This window comes from Carassius auratus, chromosome 27 (genome assembly GCF_003368295.1).
Source record: "Carassius auratus strain Wakin chromosome 27, ASM336829v1, whole genome shotgun sequence".
NCBI lineage: Eukaryota > Metazoa > Chordata > Actinopteri > Cypriniformes > Cyprinidae > Carassius > Carassius auratus.
Window position 1 is genome coordinate 9,079,404 of NC_039269.1, and position 21,200 is coordinate 9,100,603.

At 37.7% G+C, this 21,200-nt stretch overlaps 1 pseudogene; it reads left to right on the plus strand.

Annotated features, from left to right (window-relative positions):
* Window positions 1-850: 850 nt before the first annotated feature.
* On the plus strand, window positions 851-20,686 carry LOC113045419 (neuropilin-1a-like; annotated as a pseudogene).
* Window positions 20,687-21,200: the final 514 nt, after the last annotated feature.

Consider the following 21,200-nt stretch of genomic DNA (forward strand, 5'->3'; position numbering starts at 1 on the left):
AAAAGGTTTCGCCCCTCTACCTCTTCCTCTCCCTCTCTCCTCTCTCTCTCCCTGTGGATGATCAGATTGCAGCGCTGGCTGCTCTGGTGCGCTCTGAGCTTGAAAGTGACTACGTGCTACACATTTTTATGTCACTGTGTCACCAGCCAGAGAAACAGATTCCTGGAGTTGGCGCGCTCCTAATCCTTATTGCGATGTGCAGAAACACATTTATGCTTAATGAGTTTCTCACATAAGTTTTTCAAAAAACATAAGCTATATAATACAGTAATAGCCTACATATATCCATATTATGAACGCGTTTAATAAATAAAATGCAAATGTTAGGAATGGTAAAGGTGCGCAACTGAATCAATATGGTTTTATGGGACATTTAGGCAGTAAGGAAATTATTTGGGTTGAAGTTTTTGGTTGAGGTTCGTTTCACGCAACACAAATATTTAGCTATATTTAAAACAATACACTTATTGATTTTTATGAAATATTTCTAATGTAAAATATGTAACATTTTTGCGATTTGATTTTAACGCAAAACGCTCGACTATCGTACTGTTGGCCTCGGGCAAAAACGACTATTTAGCGCACTATAGCTGTTACTAACTTGTAATCTTACTTTAGTAGTTGCTAAAACCATGCTTGAAAGCGTATATATATATATATATATATATATATATATATATATATATATATATATATATATATATATAAAACAATGCATAGACAAAAACGAGACAAACATTTAAGACCCCCCTCAGTCTCTTGTTTTGATTTATTTTTGAGGGTCCTAGTTAGGGGTGCTAGCTCCCCCAGAACCCGTCATAATTCGCAGCCTGCTTTGAGGGACATCTTGTTTGAGCACTGCGCTCCCACGCAGAGGAGCGCGAAGTCTCTTTGGTTTGGCTCAGAGTCTCCGTGTCTGGTTGGCAGAGAGAAGGGGTTAGAGGGTTTGCTCGTTTCCAGTCCTGCCCATTCTCTCTCAAGGAGGAGGAACACGAGCAACCAGTGCTGCGAGAGTTTTGACACCCCCAGTCCTCAGATCGGATGCTGACACATTAACACCAGAGAGAACCTGTTAAATATACCCACCAGTGCCCGTCTACGCGCGACAGAGAGAACGGAAGTCATTTAAGGGAGTGACCCGACCGCGCGCCCGCAGAAGCGCACACAGCCCGTTGCCAACGAGCCGAGGACGCGCTGTCAAGCCTCTCCAGACTTGGATTATGAAATTTTACAGCGCTCACTGACTGTGCAAGATTCTCCCGCTTTCCAGGGCTGTGAGTTTTTTTTTTTCCTTCTTTTCTTCTCTTTATGGAAGAGGAGACAGCGGTTCCCTGATCTGAGTGGCAGGATCTCTCTCCAGCTTCTGAACTACCGCGTGGATTCAAAAATAACTCATACACGAAATCCTGAGGATATAAGTGAACAGATTTCTTTGAGGATGTACTGGCGTTTGCTCTGCGTGACTCTAACGGGATTGTCCGTGGCTCGCGCTCTTACGGGTGAGTCGGTTATTGTGGTGTCGGCACGGCACGGTTTCTCTGCGCACGGGAGAGCTCTGTTATTGTTATTACTGTCGTTTGATATCGATGCTCACCTGTAGGGCTGCTGTTTCAGAAACAGGTAGAAACCGTATCTGATGAAGGGAGAGATCGTTCGTTACGCACTACATACATTCGTCTTTTAAATAAGTTTCCACACTGTAAAAAGTGAACATGTACAGTTTGTTACCATCAGGGTCTATTTGATCTTATCGTTAAAATGTTGGTTTAGTGATATTAATAATGGTATTTATTTAAATAAAACCAATTAATTTAGATATTAGTCTACCACGTGACGCATGGTTTTAGTGTAGCCCATTTATTTTTTTGTATTTGCTTAATGTGTGTATTATTCAAAAAAATAAGTTTTCTTTAGTACACCTTAGATAATACTAATAATCAAATATTACTCGATTCATGTTTTGAAACCAGAGATGCTCCATATGTACGTGTATGTGTGTGTTTGCGAGAGTTGGGTGTGTGTTATCAGACCAAAACACCCAGACACAGTGGCATATCTGCCCAACACATCTTCACACCCGTATACAGTGACCCCTCTCTTAGTCCACGGCCTGTTGTGTTCAGCTCAGATAGCCTACATTGATCGATTTTCAGGCGCGCGCTGTGTGTGACTTTATGGGTGTCATGTTACGTTTGCGCAGTTTGTCACCAATTAGGCTACTAGTATGAGATGCATGGAATGTGCACAACTATGACTGATATCTAAGTATGACAGCCTGAGTTTCAGTTGTTAAAATGATAAATGTGCTACTCTGGTTTTTAGAAAGTCTCTGCGGTGGGAAAATCCCAATCACCAGCGCCGGGTATGTGACCTCTCCCGGTTACCCGTCTGGATACCTGGGGAACCAGCAGTGCAGCTGGCTGATCCAGGCACCTGATCCACAGCAGAAGATCCTTATCAACTTCAATCCGCATTTTGATCTGGAAGGCCGGGAATGCAAGTAAGTCTAAACAACATCTCTGTCCTATTGGGGTGTCGGAGATGATAAATGTCACCAGAATCCTTTCTGGAATTATTCTGTTTGTGAGCTATATTCTAGGCATGCATTTACAGCTTCTATTGACTTGAATGGGGAAGTACCAATTAAGGCTATCGATTTCCTTTAAGAAAACCAAAATCTTCCTACAGTCGCAGTATTCTGCAATTTATTTCCTACAAGTGGTTTCCATTCTTCTCATACTGTTTCTGGTATCACAGAACACACCTGCTTTCTAATTAGATCAGTTTGGCACTCAGATCTTGAGGTGTGCCACCTGTTGGTTGAAAATGAAACATTTCATATTTATGGATCTAAATTTAGGAGGAATTGAACTAGATCTGCTTAAAAACAAATGTCCTGGGCTTTGATAATGGATCTGCATTTATCACTCAGAAGGTTGCTTTTCCCATGGAATAAAAGGGGGATGGTTTTCCCAAGAGGAAATCTCAAGAATGTGAGGAGTCAAAACAGAAAAATGTTAAAGGGTGCGTTGAATGCTGTTTATGGTTTCATTTTCATCAGTTTGATGAGGCTTCCAGCATCACATGAGTAATTAAGCTGATTGTTTTCTTAATGAGGAGGCTGACAGACAATGACATTAAATGATAGTGAGGTTGGAGGCAGAGCTTGTTATTGCCTTGCGGCTCATTTCAGTGGTTTAGTTAACAGCATCAGCACGCAAACACTCGCAAGGCCTTGTGAGGACTGAATCTCATAAATGAGATGGATTCGATGAGTCTCTCCGTCATTTTAAACAGCTCGTAAATGGGGGCGTAAATCAGCAGCTGTCAGTCACACAGACTTGGCTTTACTATTGGGTTGGATTTCAGTGCCAGGGGACCAGTGAAAAGTCCCTTATGTTGAACGTCCTGCTGTGGGCCCCTGAGGGGGCATGAAAGAGCAACAGACAGACCATGACCATCCCTTTATATTAATTTTCTTTTTTAGTTTGTGTGTGTGTGTGTGTGTGTGAGGGAGATAGAGATGTAAAAGAGGGGTATGTTTAGAACGGCATGCTACCATACTAGAAGTGTGCAGTATTGCACATATATGCAAACTGTACGAAGATTTTTTTTGTGTATGACTATAGAATGAGTCACTGTATTAGATTAACCTACATCTTTGTTTTTTTCCAAACTGTACATTATACAATCAGAGCACATTGGTGTAAATGTGTCCCACAATCCAATGCACTCCACTTCTTTTATATCCACTCGAAAATGTTCTGCATCCAGTGTGAGAAATGAACCGGAATATATATTCGCCTTCTTCACTAATTATTTGATCAGGCTTCAAAAGTTTAAAGAGGTAGTTCACCCAAAAATGGCAACTTTATTTACTTACCCACATCATTTCAAACCTATGATTTTCTTTTGTGGAAGATGTTTTGAAGAACTATTTTTGTCTACACAAATTAAGACGCTTTTGTGACGCTTACTGCAAATTTAAATATTCAATGAGATCACAATTAACAGGCAGTGTATATACAGTATACGGTCCACTATATATCCACACTAAGCTTACTTTTAGTCAAAAACCATCTCTAATTTTAAAAAAAAGACCAAAAAAGCAGAACCCGAAAAGACAAGAATCGGAAGAGTCTTTGATGATGAAATAATTCGTAACAAACTCTGATTGTCTTCAAGTTTGGTGTTGGGTTTAAGCGGCTAATTATGTAGCATGTCAGAAATAAACCACATTTTCAATCACACTTGATGTGTTTGCTCTGAATATGAATGTGTAGGATTCCAACTGCAGATGTTTATCAAGCTCATAACAGAGATCTTTGAAAAGCTTCCATGTTTGACAAGAAATACCAAAACTGCCATAGATATAGACACACACCTCTGACTGCAATTTGGGCAGATATACAGATGGATAATTAGTCAAGACTATTCAAAACAACCGTTCACACCCTGAGCTTGGCGCGAAACAGTAACTCAGCACTGGTGTTACTTCACTTTCTCCCAGAATTCCACGGAGTTCCAGAACTTTCCCATCCATTCAGAAACATTGACTGAGCTTCAATGTCCTGTCTCAAAATGTCAGATTCCAACACAAGCGTGTGACTGTCAGTGCATGCTGTGGAATGTCTGGTGTGTTTTGGACGGACTAGCATGAATGTGCGTCTCAGAACAGGAAGGTTAATCAGAAATTCACTTTAACTTGGACCAGATGCTGCTGTGTTGTTCTTGGACTGCCGTCAGTTTTTTAGCTGTGGCAAAACTTGCAGAGTTTATGGTGAACATTATTATACGAACTCTGCGGAAAAGCCCAGGAGACCACCACGAACACCGTTATTCATTCCTTCCTGCGCTGCTCTGCAGAGAACAAACACATTGGACAAGCTAACAGCCTTTTATTTCAACATTATATAACAGAGCAGAGCTGCTTACAGCTTTCAGATGCTGCATGAGCTTCTAACTGGTAGAAAACATTCACATCTTCATTGAACTTTTAATTACAAGTTGTAATTCAGACTTGATGGCTGTGATGACAAAAAAGCTAGCGGCTTCTGCCGTTAAATGTAGTCAGATAGCACTACATATTAATATTTGATATGCCATTTTATTATAGCCAATGCTACCTGGTACGCTTTCTTTATTCTTACAATGGTGAATTAAAGTAGTGCTTAATTATGTTGCTGTCATCAACAACAAAGCTGCACATGGATCAAATGTGGCGTTATGAACGTTGCCATGGAAACAAATTATATCCGAGCCCGAGGATGTGAACAGGTTGTCATCTTGTAATTATGGTAATTCCAACATGGCATGAATGCAGCAGAACATTGCTCTTAAGTTCTCATTGTAAAAATCCTCAAAGGTTCTCTCTGGACACAAAAGCTGAACAATAAAGCGCTGTGTTAACTGAAAAGGACCAAATTGACAGGAGCCACATCCATGCTGAGAAATCAAATATTTGGTTCTATTATGGCTATTATACTTAGCTCAACCTGCCTGATTAGTTTACAGTATTAGCTGTGTACTCATTTTATCTGGTGTCTTAAAGGGCCAGTGTGTGTGTTTCTAGTGCATTCTTGTCTTATCTGAGGGGTTGTTGGAGATGTCGGTCCTGCAAATGCCCCTGGACTTAGACAGTAATGTAATTAGTGTGAAATCAGTCACATATGTTTCTGTGCCACAGCACACACACATAATGTATAACCTACATATACCACATAGACACAGAAATGCAGCTTTCCATTTCAGTTTAACTTGTCATTTTGCGATGTGTGTTCCAGGAGAGAAAACACGAGTAGTTTACTGCAGCATTCACGAGGATTGATTCCTCTGAGTCCCTCTACACACACACGTACAGAGTAGAAATAATGTTCATCATTAATGGCTTTGTTGTGTGGGAATGCTTTAATAATTCTGCACATATTAATCATTAATGACACTCTCTTTCTCTCTCTACGCCTTCTTAACAGCCCTCCAGAACACACTCGCTTTCACACACACATTATTGCAAAGGCAAGCATCACTGTTACTATTACTCATACACAGTGATAGAGATTTGAACTGCTAACTCTTAACTTTGGCATGTGACTTTGCACTCTTTATGTCATGTTAAAAAAAATCTTAACACTCAGAACACCTTTCAACTGTAAAGCAACCATCTATTCATCGGCCACAACACCCAACCTATTGTCTTGAATTTAATAGTTTAATTTTATGATCTACTGTTATGGGTTATGATTTATTTCTTATTATTTTCAGCCCCATCTTTCAGGGTTTTAATGTAAAACATAATCAGACACTCACACTTAATCGTTTTCCCCTCTTTTTCATGCATTCTCATTTTTGTAAGGACTGAATTTGCTGCAAACCTCCAGAACAGAAAAGTAGTTCTTGACAGCTTCATCGTTGGTTTATTTGAATCTAAATAAGTCACTTTATCAGCAGCTTTCACATCCCCCTGTGTGTCTTGCTCAATAGCAGGATATTGTTCAATCCAAAATCACAGACTGAATTTCTGTCTCTGTAAAAAGTGAGCGAGTCTCTCTCTCACGCTTATCAGATAAAACACACTGCAGCAATGAACTCTCATTCGGTTCATTACAAACATGGAGAAACTTACTCCAAACTTACTACAAAAAAATCTGTTTTAAATGAATTACATATATAAAATTTAATAACATTTTCAGTATTAAATAGAGTTTTTTTTATAAATAAATAAACTACTAAATTTACAAATTTCTGTAGTATTTTACAGATTTCCTCTTAAAGGGATAGTTCACCCAAAAAATGAGTATTGCTCTTCTTTTGAACACAGAAGAAAATATTCTGAAAAATGTCTTTTGATAGTATATACAAAAAAAATAAAAATAAATACAACTATGTAAATCAATGGCTACCAGCAGCTGCCAAAATTCTTTAAAATATATTTTTGTGCTCAACAGAAGAAAGAAACTCATACTGATTTGGAACAGTTTGAGGGTGAGTGAAAGAAGATGGTATTTTAATTTCTAAACTACCCTAAGATTAGAAGAATATAAATGTATTTAAGAAGTTGGGACATCTTCCTCAGCCAGGGTTCCTGTTATGTAGTTTATCATTCATTAAATTACCCAGATCATCAGTTTAACTCGAGTCCAGGTTGTGAGCGATCTGTCTGAACGGCAGGAAGCACGCTTCGGCTCCCACAGAGGGTCGCGTTGTGGTGAGGGGTCAGAGATCAGACTGACCATCAGTGTCTTGGGTTACAGGAGAGCAAGAGAGCATGAATGTACTCAGGGGGGTGCTGTGTGTAAAACCAGTGTCATGTCAGCAGGAAATGCCTCATATTTCGGGTGGTTTTGTTGGAGCTGATGCTGTAAGAGTCATCAAAATGAATCTACATGAGTCATGCAAAAGATACTCTAGGATGAAACCGGGGGAAGATGTTTCAGAGTTTCCAGTTATATTTTCTATGCAGTATGTGTGCATATAATGCATTGGAAAGGCATTTTCATAATACAGTATAATATGTATTTATGGTCACATCAAGAAAAAAGTAGAAATTATATAAATAATGACAATAAAATGCATTAAAGTCTTTAAATGCATAAAAATATATTATGTATTATAATGTGTGTGTATATAGTACATTATAACAGTGGATTACAATTATTGATAAGAACATTCAACTGATTATAAATTGAATTATTAGGAATTGTGTGTAACACTGTAAAAAATACATGTTTCAAAGTAAATCAAACCAATTCTTTGAGTATGTTTTACTAGAAAATACTGTGTCAGTCTTTCTGTTTCAAAATTTCAGATTTAATTCAATATGTTATTGCTGTTTTTTATATTATATTATATTATATCATATTATATTATATTATATTATACACAACAGTACTGTACTGAACCCTGGTGACTCACTGATAAATGTATTACAGAACACATAAACACAATAATTTCAATAATGTGTGCGTGTGTGTGTGTTTGTGTGTAGGTATGATTTTGTCCAGGTGTTTGATGGTGTGGATGAGAACGCTTTCTCTCTCGGGAGGTTCTGCGGCAAAATCGCCCCATCTCCGATTATATCTAATGGAAACTCCTTACTCATCAAATTCACCTCCGACTATGAAAGCACTGGAGCCGGATTCAGTATCCGCTATGAAATACACCGCACAGGTATCAGAAAACACACACACACAGTCAAAGATCTTACATTGCACATGCACACACACTAATACAAAATTAAGGTCTTTTAATCAAAATATTGATTATCTTTTAATGCTATTTGTATATGCAGTTTACATTGTGCATTAACGTTATGCAACTTTGATGTTTTACATTCTGTGCAGGCACTGAATGTTCCAGAAACTTCACTGAGCCAAATGGAGTGATTCAAACCCCTGGTTTCCCTGATAAGTATCCTAACAACCTGGAGTGCACCTTCATCATCTTTGCACCCAAGATGGCAGAGATCGTTTTGGACTTCCAGAGCTTCGACATGGAACCGGACACAACCGCACCTGCGGGGGCCATCTGCAGATTTGACTATCTGGAGATATGGGATGGATATCCTACAGGTATAGACAAAAAATAATAATAATAATAATAATAATAATAATAATAATAATACAAAAAAATAATCAGGAACTTGAGGGTAAAAAAAAAAAGAAACAGTGTTGACTTTCACACTTCATGCTGAAAGAAGCAAAACGTTTGTAAAGTGTTAGAACCAGAGGAAAGGCTTTTTAGAAGAACAGAACAACCAAAGAAACACACATAAAAAAATAATTATGGCTCTTTTGGTTATTAGAAATGTTCTACATGCTGAAAGGTTGAATTTGTGACTGAATTTTGCACTAAATTGCTTAAACTCATCTCTCTCTCTCAGTGGGGCCTCATATCGGTCGATACTGTGGTTCCAGACAACCAGGTCGTGTGATCTCATACACCGGCATTCTCTCTCTCAGCATCCACACAGACAACGCTATCACCAAGGAAGGCTTTTCAGCCAATTACAGCATCCAAACCAGCTCAGACCCACCTCAACCGCACCAAGGTTAGTGTCAGACTAGCAGTTTCACTTAAAAGTGTTCATGTTGCATGTATATTTCATAATTTGTCAATGTCTTATGTTTGTCTGCTTTGTCTTAGACTATTTTTAGTGAAGTGACATTCAGCCAAGTATGTTGACCCATACTCAGAATTTGTGCTCTGCATTTAACCCATCCGAGATGCACACACACAGAGCAGTAAACACACACACACACACTGTGAGCACACACCCGGAGCAGTGGGCAGCCATTTATGCTGCGGCGCCCGGGGAGCAGTTGGGGGTTCGATGCCTTGCTCAAGGGCACCTAAGTCGTGGTATTGAAGGTGGAGAGAGAACTGTACATGCACTCCCCCCACCCACAATTCCGTCCGGCCCGAGACTAGAACCCACAACCCTTCGATTGGGAGTCCAACCCTCTAACCATTAGGCCACGACTTCCCCAAACATCTTTCCTACATCTCTCTTAATAACGCTGCTTCTGATACTGTGATTTTAAGGCTTCTCTATATAAGTGATCTCTGTAAGCGTATGCATTGTGAATTAACTCTTGAGTCCAATATTAGACAGTGGATGGAGGCTTGATGACTGTGATGTCACAAGAGTGAAATGGATGTTTTTGCAGCTTAGTTTCAATGGTCTTTTTAGACCATGATAGGAGCTTTAAGCTCTGGGACTGCATCTTAGTCACTGGGAAAAGCCTGTTTTGCGAAATAAGCTCATGGTTGTCTTTAGTAAGACCTTCTAATTTGTATTACCTTGTGGAAAAAGTAAGAGACTAAACAACTTTAAATAAAATACCTGAAAACAGGTGTTCATCAAAGTTTCTCTTTACTTAACGTTTGCATATTATATACAGATTCAGAAATATCCTGAATACTATTTTAATATTTGATTTGAATTAACAAATTTAGTGATTGTAATGCAAATAAGAACAAAACACAAGGACCACAATAACAAGATGTGCAGAAATGTTCTAAAAACCTGGTACACTGGAAAAAGGAAGACCACCCTAAATTAAAGAGGAATCTTGGCGAATCTCCGGAGTTACGTTCAGGACCTTATCAGCAGCTACAGAAGATACATTGCCTCAAAATCCGTCACGTTATCTCCGCTTGGACATTCTCGTGAGTAGCAACGTTTTTGCTAGAGTTTGGTAGCTCAGAAAGTTATATATTTGTTGGTTTGGTTTGTTTTGCTTTTTTATTCAGTAGTTTTGGATTTTTTTTATATAATTTAACTCATAGCTAAGTAGCATTCTTCTCTCTTTTGTTAACTTTAGCCACTCAAGAAGAAGATGTGCCACAACCAAGCAGCACAGATAAAACACATGCTTACAAACTTAAAACGAGTTGTAACACCAAGTTAGTTAACTAGCATATAGTGTCAACAGTGTTTTTTTTTTTTTTTTAACAAACTCTTCCTATCCCTCCCTAATGTGGCTAACTTCCTTGTTAAAGGTTCCTCCAGTATCCAGGTGACTCCTGAAAGATGTGGCTCGGAATCTGAGACAAAGAAAGACGCTCCAAGCAAGATAACCATGAACCATGTTTTGGAAAAAACAGTATGAAGTTTTGACACTGGAAAAAGTCAAACTGCAATTAGAAATACAAAAACTGGAGTTAGAGAAGACAAAGTTGAAACTGGAGCTAAAAAATCTTGGACGTGAACTATAGATCTCATTGTCCACCGTCCAAGATTAAATGAATCAATTCAATGTATTCAGTCATTTCTAATTTCCTTTTGACTTTACTTGTTTAATGTTTAATCAAAAATTAATTTAACATGCATGTGTTATTTGAAGAATTACATACTAGTTTTTCAGTTGTTTCTTCTTCATCTAATTTCCTTATGTGTTGATTTGATGAATAAATCATATTTTACATCAAGTACAATATCAAAATTGTCATTTTTTCAGTTTTCTCAGCCAATAAGAAAAGGTTTTCTACAATCAGTTATCAAATATAACACACAGGGCTGCATTTCTCAAAAGCATCATAAGCCTAAATTGATCACAGAGAGGATTGGTGGCAATGGTTTCTACAATCTATATACACTTACAATGCTTTTGGGAAAAGCAGACCAGATTAATCTTCATCTTTGGACTCCATAGCTGGTTCGTCAAGCATCTGGTCTTCCTCCAGGTCTGGCAAGATGTCAATTAAAAGGAAAATCATCTTTAGCTCACTTCAGAAAACTGAGGGAAATGTAGCCAGTTAAATTATGTTTATTACGTTGCCATGTTGTGATAACATGACATATTGTATAATTACATTTTTCATGATAAAATAGAATTGTGTAATTAAAAAAAGAATCAAGTGACAAGATTTTTCGAATTGTTTGACAGCTTTCCTGAAATTGAAGTGCATGTTACTTGATTGATATATGTGAAGATGAGAATGAAAAGAGAACTGCTGCTGATATTTCTGCGCTCTCAGCTCACTCAGTCTGGTGCTTTTATTAAACCCATCTATCAAGTTTTCAGAGAATCACACACTAACTGAGACTGTTAGCAATAATGTGGCAATAATGTGCTTGATGGCACTGAAGTAACACCCACGATCCTTTGAGACCTGAACCCAGCTCAAATTCACTTCTCAATGCTGTGTGTGTGTGTGCTTTCAGTTCAGTGTAATAAAGTGCAGTGAGGCTGTCCGTTTATAATTCATCTTCATCGCCCTGCCACACAGGGCACAAGGGTCACATGGGTCACTACATCTGTGGCCAAACATGAAAGGCTAATATTAACTTCCTGTGGTGAGAAGAGAGTAGATCTGACTCTTTGTTTCTCACACATGCACGCTCACATAGACAGGCACTGATATTTACCAAAGAAATAATATTTACTAAACCCAAACCTTCTGACAGTATCAGATTAATCAAATGCATGATTTATGAGTCTGTCAAATAGTGGAGACCGCTTCAAATGTCCTCAAAAGTCACATTTTATGAAAGTGCCATGTGTGCAGTTTATTACTTCAAAAACATGACACTACTCACAATATATTTGTATGTGTGTGTGTGTGTGTAGGTGAGTGTATGTCTCCTTTAGGGATGGAAAGTGGTGAGATCACAGAAGACAGGATAACTGCATCATCACAGTATAATCCCAGCTGGTCTCCTCTGCGCTCCAGGCTGAACTTCCCTGAAAATGGCTGGACGCCATCAGATGATTCTGTTCGGGAGTGGATACAGGTACACACACACACACTTTCTCTAATTTTATAGGGAAACACTATTTCATTTTACCAGACAAGACATGACATACTTGGATGTGTACATAGACAAATATTTAAAAATAACTGAAGTTACATAAGGGGGAAAACAATCCTTGACACTCATGAATGGGTGCTTGTGTTTGGTCTTAAAGAACTGACTTCACATTTAAAGTGATAGTACCCCCCTGCTGTTTATTTTGGGCTTTGTATTGGACAGCCCACCGTATCATGAAATTATAAGACAGACAGAGATGGGACAGAACATCACAGGCAAGACTCGAACCTCCATGTCCACTACATTTACAGATTGTATATCAAATCAAAGTCAGTATTCAATGTTAATCAAAATGTATTATTAAATAAAAACTGAATATATATATATATATATATATATATATATATATATATATATATATATATATATATATATATATATATATACATACACACACTATTGTTCAGGCATTTGGTACTGGTGAACTGTTTTCTATTTTACATATATTAAAATGTAATTTTCTTTTTCTTGATGCAAATTTGAATTTTCAGCATCATTACTCTGGTCTTCAGTGTCACATTATGATAAATTTCTTATCTTCATCAATGATTAAAACAGTATTTTTGTGAAAACTGTGATGCATTTTTTTTTTTTTTTTTGCTGAATGTTCAAAAGAACAGCACTTCTCTGAAATAGAAACATCACTTTTTATTGTAACTTTTGATCCATTTAGTGCGTCCTTGCTGAATAATCATTTTTAGTAATATTTTATTTCTGACCTGGTATAAATAATAAAAATGTATATAATTATATTCACAAATAGTTCCTTTTTTATTGAATATCATATATCTTAGTTTGATTTATTATCTAATCTATAGACATTTATGTGATAAAATGAAAATCTGCAATCCTACTTTAGTCAGACACGCTCAATCATACACCGAAGGAAAGGGTTTTCCTGGCTCTTTGTTTCTACAAGGAATTTGATTGGCGTGTTGTCATTCTCACAGCAGTACACACAGGAAGGGTTTCCTCTCTGAAAGAGGACATTTATGGAGCAACCGTAGACAGTGCTTGTGCTGACAGTAGGCCAGTTTTTCTGACGTTACTGAGAAAACAGACACACATCTGGACAACACATTTCATTCTGACACAGAGAAAGAGGTCATTCCCCCAGATCTGATCACGAGGTTCTTGCACAGATTTCTTTTTAGCAGCAGGAGTGAGTTGAACTAGTGAACTACTGAAAGGTCACTGCTTTCCTCTGAGAATGAGAGTAATATTTTACCCATTAAGGATATTGGGGCATGATATTTAACAATATAATTAAATAATAAGAAACTTAACACCCTACAATCTGATATGCAAATAGAAAGATGTTAAATATATGTTTTTTATGCAGAATGTAATCTGGATGTGTTTTTTGCTTAATCACCAGTACAATGGGGTGAAAATTTCTTCCCATTGTTTACTTCATAGCAACACATAACTTTGTATACACACATACTTAAAAAGTTTGAGGTCCGTAAGATTTTTCAAGATCAAAAATCGTAATATTGTGAAATATTGTTACAATTTAAAATAACTTGTTTTAAAATATAATTTATTTCTGTGATGCAAAGCTGAATTTTCAGCATCATTACTTCAGTCTTCAGTGTCACATGACCTTCAGAAATCATTCTAAAATGCTGGTTTGGTGCTTAAGAAACATTTTTTATTAATTTCAATATCAATATTGAAAACAGTGCTGCATAGCAGTCTTGTGGAAACAATTATTAACATTTACATTTATACAGGATTCCGTAGTGAATAGAACGTTTCAAAGAACAGCATTTATTTAAAATCAATATCTTTTGTACTGTTGCATTACAAATTACATTGTCATTTTTAATGTAATTTTTATCAATTTAATGTTGAATCAAAGTACAGATTTTCATACAATCTTACTGATATAAAAATAGCACATATAATGAATAAAAACTACATTTGTAATACATTGTATATTTTGTTCCTGTAGCTCAAGTGGTAGAGCAATGCGTTATCAAGCATTGGGGGTTCGATTCCCCAAGAACACATGATAGATAAAAATGTATAGCCTGAATGCACTGTAAGTCACTTTGGATAAAAGTGTCTGCTAAATGCATACATTTAATTTAATTTAATTTTATAGTATATTTATGATACATTTTAGTACCTTATAGTACACTTAAATTGTACGGAAAGGAAACCTTAACATGATTTTTATTTGGCATTTAACTGAAAAAAAGTATAAGTTGACACTGGAATGAAAAGCCTGAACTGTTATGTTTGGCTAAACTATACTTTAACCTTAACACTCTTCTTGGTCTCTTAAGAATGGGAAATAGTTTGCTCTGTTGGTGGGAAGCACAACGAATGTGTGAAGTGAGGCAAACTATCTGGCAGCCAATGTCAAAGTGTTTAATATCCTCCATTTTCACTTAGATGGCCTCCTTCTTTCCTCTCTCAAACTATCTATCTTCCCTGTCCAAATTTCTTCATATTCCTGCCTTTGAACAAGTGATCCTTGGCCCGGGGCACTTTGAATCACACTATGTTTTGTCTTTTGGCCTCAGCCTGGAAACTTTCCCAAGAAAGCAAAGCGGCATGAGGGTCAGTAGAGAAGCGTCTTCCTCTTTCCTTATTCCTCTTCCCTTTCCTGTTTAAATTCTCTGTTTCTCTCTCACACACCCACCAATATCCTGTTTTCTACAAAAAGTGTCCATGTTTGTTGTTTCTATTCTGGCATTTGAGGGGCTCTGCTTCTGTCCTGCCATTGTTCCCTCGTTAAAGGTTGTTAACACTTGTTGATCTTGTTAGCGGTGGCTGGCTCCAGTTGGCAGCTCGGCCGCTTCTGATACAACACAATATTGAAAAGCAATTAGCCTCATAATACCTTCCTGTTCAGAGAGAGAGAGAAAGAGGGATGGCAGCAGTGCGGTTTCGGTGCATCTGCTCACTGAGACTTGGGTGGAAAGCAGAGTGGGAGAGAGATGTGAACTTTTGTGCCAGGAATGCTTGCATTGAGCCAAACTCTCTCAATAGGCTATTTATGCACATTTCTGTTGCGTCAGTTGAGTTTAATTTATCTCGAGAGTCACGCACACACTCGAGAGACGGACAATAACGGACATGCTAGATTCAATGCAGGAATCGCTCCACGACAACATGATTTGTGATTCCGACCTGGATCTTTGACCACGTTTTAGTGTTATTATGTGGTCATTGTTACTGTAAGGGTCTCCAAAACCTTAGATCAGACTTCTTGTAATACGTGAGGAGGGAAGGAAACGGAGATTCTCGGAACCTGAAATGATATAAGACCATGATAGATGATGCTTTGAAAATTCTGAGGGTGTGTTTAGTTTCATTGGCCAGTTACTGTTTAGTGATTCAGGTTATGACAAAGGAGTTTGTTTGTGTCAATATAGACAGAAGGCAAGGAGTTATCGTTCACAGATGGAATGAGATTAGAAATACCTCTTTGGTCATACAGTGGCTAGTATTACCTGACCTAAGTAATGAAGGAGTTAATATGATCAAGTGGCTGTCAAGTTTGTTCAAATTATATCAATTTGATAACTGTGCTGAAGTGACAGTTTTACAGTGGGAACCTCATGTTTTATTATTGGTTCACATTTTTCTTCCAGCAGTTTATTGGCAGTAATTAAACCATATTCACATAGCTTGTGCTGTTTTGTTTAGTGTGCATGTGTGGAATCTGACTCAGCATGGTTTTCCCAAGTAGCACATGTTTCTGGATCACAATTCATTCGTTTGTACTAGAACAACATTTCTTTACCTCTGTCATAGCTTTAACCCGAAAATACCTCCCAAAAGCAGAGGGAATCCCAGGCTTGAGTCTAACGTCCTGGTCGGTTGGGATTTTAGCAATGTTGTTCCATGAGGACGCTGATCCAGGAACATGTCCTACTTTGGTAAATGATGTTAAGCTTTTAGCCCCTCTGACAAGACACTGCACTGCTGCTATGCAGTGAAAACATCATAGATCACACACACGATCTGAGAGTGCATCGGTGCAGTGCGTCTGAGGGTGATTAACTAGCAGTTACATGACAACTGCCCCAACACACAGTGAAGAGTCCAGTTAAAACAACACATTACCGCACACACAAAAACACTTACCGAAGAGTAACAGCTCTCTCTTACCATCTCTGTCTGTCTCTCACAGGTGGACTTGGGTTTCCTGCGGTATGTGACGGCTATAGGAACACAGGGTGCCATCTCAAAGGAAACGCAGAAAGCGTACTACGTCAAAACATACAAAATCAGTGTGAGCTCGAACGGAGAGGACTGGATTTTCCTGAAAGACAAAACCAAACATATGGTGAGCATTTCTTTTCTTTTTCTTTTCTTTTTTTATTATTAATGTTCTGTATTTTTAATACAAAGTGCTTGATTTTATTTGATCTTATATTTTTATTTTACGTACACTTCTGTCAAAATTATGGTCTCAGTCTGTCAAGACATGAATGTTTTTAATTCAGAAAGGATGCATTAAATTGCGCAAAAGTGAAGTAAAGAAATTATAATGTGACAAAAGATTTTTATTCCAAATATATCTAAATTAAAATAAATATCATGGGTTCTACAATATATATATATATATATATATATATATATATATATATATATATATATATAATTTATATTGTAACACTTTTATTAGTATTACTTACATGTTTTACATTTATCTTTTTGTTATTTGTGCAGATTATTTGACAATAATGTGTGTAAAACATTAATGCGAATAAAATAATTTACAGTTAAACACTGGTAATGACAAACAGTGAAAAAGGGGGAGGAATATGATACATGTCTCAATTCTCTTTTTCTCAGGTGTTCAATGGAAATCAAAATCCCACAGATAAGGTGCTTGCCAGGCTGCCCAAACCCACCCTGACCCGTTACCTACGTATTCGACCTCTGTCCTGGGTACAAGGCATCTGCATGCGTTTCGAGGTGTACGGATGTAAAATATCAGGTAGCTCATCCCACACACACACACACACACACTCATAGCAGAGGATTTTTTGCAGTGAGATTCAGCCATGACATCACTAAGAAATCCCAGCAGGTGTTGCTGTGGTTTGCAGCACTGAGTCACTTTCAGTTCCCCCAGATTCGCTCACTCCGTGTGTGATCACAGAGAATGACTCCACTCTCTATTCACTGACACCTAATACTGACATCAAGAGGTCCATCTGCATGTGTGTCTGTTTGTTTTAATACATTCTCACCATTTCTGACAGGTAGAAGTAGCCTCTGTCTCTTTCCTGTGGTTCAGAATATTGGTGGCTCCTTTCATTAGAATAATTCGTATTCTCTCTCCTTCTCTCAGACGCCCCATGCTCCAGTATGCTAGGGATGGTTTCGGGTCAGATTTCGGACTCTCAGATCACAGTGTGGCCGTCGGCAGAGAGGGGCTGGCTCCCAGAGCAGGCCCGGCTCCTAACCGGCCGAACAGGCTGGGTGGTTGCTCACCAGCAGCAGATTGTCGGAAAGAACCAGTCACTGGAGCTGGATCTGGGGGGCCCAGCGGATCGTATCGGGTCTCATCCTGCAGGGAGGAAAATACAGAGACGTGAATATTTTCATCAAACGCTTCAGAGTTACATACAGCACAAATGGAACAGACTGGAGCCACATACTAGAGCAAAACAGCAACAAAGTAAAGGTATTGCATGTGGAAAAGCCTGTTCACACAAAGAACGACATCTATAATGATTATTTACTATGCTTATATTAGCTCCCACACCAACGGACGGGAACATTCTGTTTGTTACAACCACTCACTGTAAATATGCTGTCCGCTATATTAAATGCTCAAGCTCTTTAAAGTGGATTCTGATTGGCTGTTCATGTTTTCATCATTAATCTACTGAAAAAAGTGTTGCTAATTTTTCTGTGTCATTAATATTATAGCTGTGGTCTGGACTTCCCTATTCTCATGGAATTGAGATGATTAGTAAAACGCTGTAATTTATAAAGTTATTGTTATAGCTAAGGGTCGTTGACACCAAGGACAATAACTATAATGATAGCTATACTATTAAAGCTTTAGTAAATGTTCTAATTTTACAAGAATAAGGAAATCCAGACAACTATAACAATAAAATTGCCCAGCTTATGAACGATAAAAAACACTGAGAGCCAATCAGAATTCTGTGGAAGCCCGTTTCCACCACTGAATAAAAAATAAACGTTTTTTTTTTTACTCACAAATGTAAGTTTATATCACACATTTTCTAAGAAAAAAAGTCATAATTGTGTGATATAAACTCACATTTGCGAGTTGTGAGAAAAAAAGTCTGAATTGTGAAACAAAAAGTCGCAATTAGATTTTTTTTTTTTTTTTTTTTTTTTTGTGGCGTAAACAGGGTTCCATAGAATTCACCTGACTTTAAAGGGATCAAGCTTTTAAAGCAGCAGAAGAACATACTCGTATCGCGTATTTATTGTCAACATTATTATCATTTATTTGTGTGGATGCTTATAATAGTAAACGTTATAGTTATTGTTATAATTATCTTCATAGTTATTGTTTTTGCCGTAAATGAAATGCAGTATTTTTCATCTGTTTAAGCAGACAGACACAAAATGTTCTAAAGAATATTACATTTTTTCGCATATCCAGGTGTTTATGGGTAATCAGAACCACGACACACCGGAAGTACGTACTTTTGATCCAGTGCTGATGCGTTTCCTGCGTATCTACCCTGAGCGTGGCTCTGCTGAAGGCATGGGGTTAAGGCTGAGGTTTTAGGATGTGACCTGCAAGGTGAGTGACAACCAAACCAAACCAATCACAGAGCTAAGAGGAATCTCGTCCTATTCCAAATGAACAAGATTGTTGAAATGGTGTGTAATTTGTGAAAGCTTCCTTTACTTTAAATAACTTGCCTGTCTAAACATCCTTGATCTCTTTTCAGAGCCCACAAACACCTCTTCCCCTCACCACCACCATGGAAACTACAGTAGCTACCGTCACAGCGCTCCAGGGAATATTCCAACAGCCACCATTATTCCAACAACAGTGGAGAATTGCGATGATGATGGCAGCTGCCACAGCGAAGCAGTTACAGACTATGACACAACAGGTTAGACACACACACATGCTTTCCACCCCGCTGACATCTATGAGCTAATTATGTTAATTAAACCATAACACTACCTCATCTCCTTAGAGAAACCTTATGGTATTTTTAGATTTTAATTAAGACATTATTTACTGACTTTATTATGCTGTTTTCATAATAGGGACTGTTGGGAGGCCCCAATGACGCTGGTGATTTTAGGGTTTTACTATCACTGTGGGACATTTAAGTCTCCACAAAGAAAGCAATACCCTCACATACACAAACATCCACACAGAGACGGACTATGACCCAAAAGGTTACAAATACAAACACCCACACAGTGAAGCACAGACCAATTACGACCCAAAAGGTTACATACAAACGTATTACGACCCAAAGGTTACATACAAACGTCTTAAACGGTGCCCTATCGGATTACACAAACACGCAAATACACGTTTATCATTTCAACACGCTGCAGAATGAAGACAATGGCTCTCTTTCACTATTAATTGTGTGGAATATTTCGCATTTATACACACATATGCACTTCTCACTAAAAATTTCCAACTAGTTTGCAACACGTGAAGGCACATGATTTGTTCTTAACCTCATTCTAATGTTAATTAATTTCGGAGTATTCTAATGAGCAGACGAATGCCCTAGGTTAAGTAATTTGCATAAATCACACCTAAATTATCTCCATTTAAGGGCTTTCTTGCATGACCTTTCTTTTCCAGCCTTTTGTCGTCAATCTCTGCAAACATATGTCATGCTCCTTAAAACACTTACTCACCTCTGAGAAACACAGCAAACATCCTCGAGGCAAAGCCGTCCTCAAAACCCCTTTAAAACAAAATCCGCATTACAGAGCTCGCATTAGCCAGATATAAACCTCACAGTTTGAGCTGTAATGCATCTTTTCTTACTCTTTCACTGTATATGATTAAATGTATTTCAGATGAAATGTCTGTGTATAAGATTTCATCTTAACATGATTATAAGGCCACCCAGAGTATGTTCTTTTTGCGCGTGGTTTCAGTTCCTGCATTTAGTGAATGACAGAGTGACAAAGCATGAACCAAATATAAACATACAGAACATGCAATTGGAATTTAACTAGTCTGTATTTCATTAACTCTATAGCACTTTCTGCATTTTGTTTTCCTTAGAAACTGCAGTGGCAGAGCCATTTATGGAGATGGAAGCAGTACCTGGTGAGAAACTACTACACACACAAACTAAAAAGACAATTATCTGTAGTGGCAATAACAATTTGGAGTGTTGCTGTTGTTGTTAAAAAAAAAGTGGTTCACTCTCAGTGGGTATTATCTTTAGTGGCTGAATATAATTCCTACAGAAACACATTACGGGAAGCATACATGTACTTGATTAGCCTGACAGAAATTAGGAACAAAATCATCTCTCTTTGGAGTTTTCCATTTCGAACGCAAAGAAAATCTCTACTGCCACCAAGTGTTGTGCTGCATAATTACATGCTATAATCTCCAGTTTCTTAAAACCGACTCGTGCGTTTTTATTGTTTTACACATTAGCTTATAAAATAGATTTTGTTTTACAGATTTTAATTTGGAACAAAAACAAATTTGCTAATTGCATGAGAAAAATATTGAATTCAATACTCAATTCGAGATATAATTTCTGAAATCTCTGTATTTAGCTTGTCGATTAAATGTGTCTTGTTTTAAGGATGCTTAGATGTTTATGAAACAACAACCGAAACACATTGCATATGAAAAGCTCCTAAAACTACCTAGATCATGATATATACAGGAGTCATTGAAGAATGTGATATCTAGATACAGTGC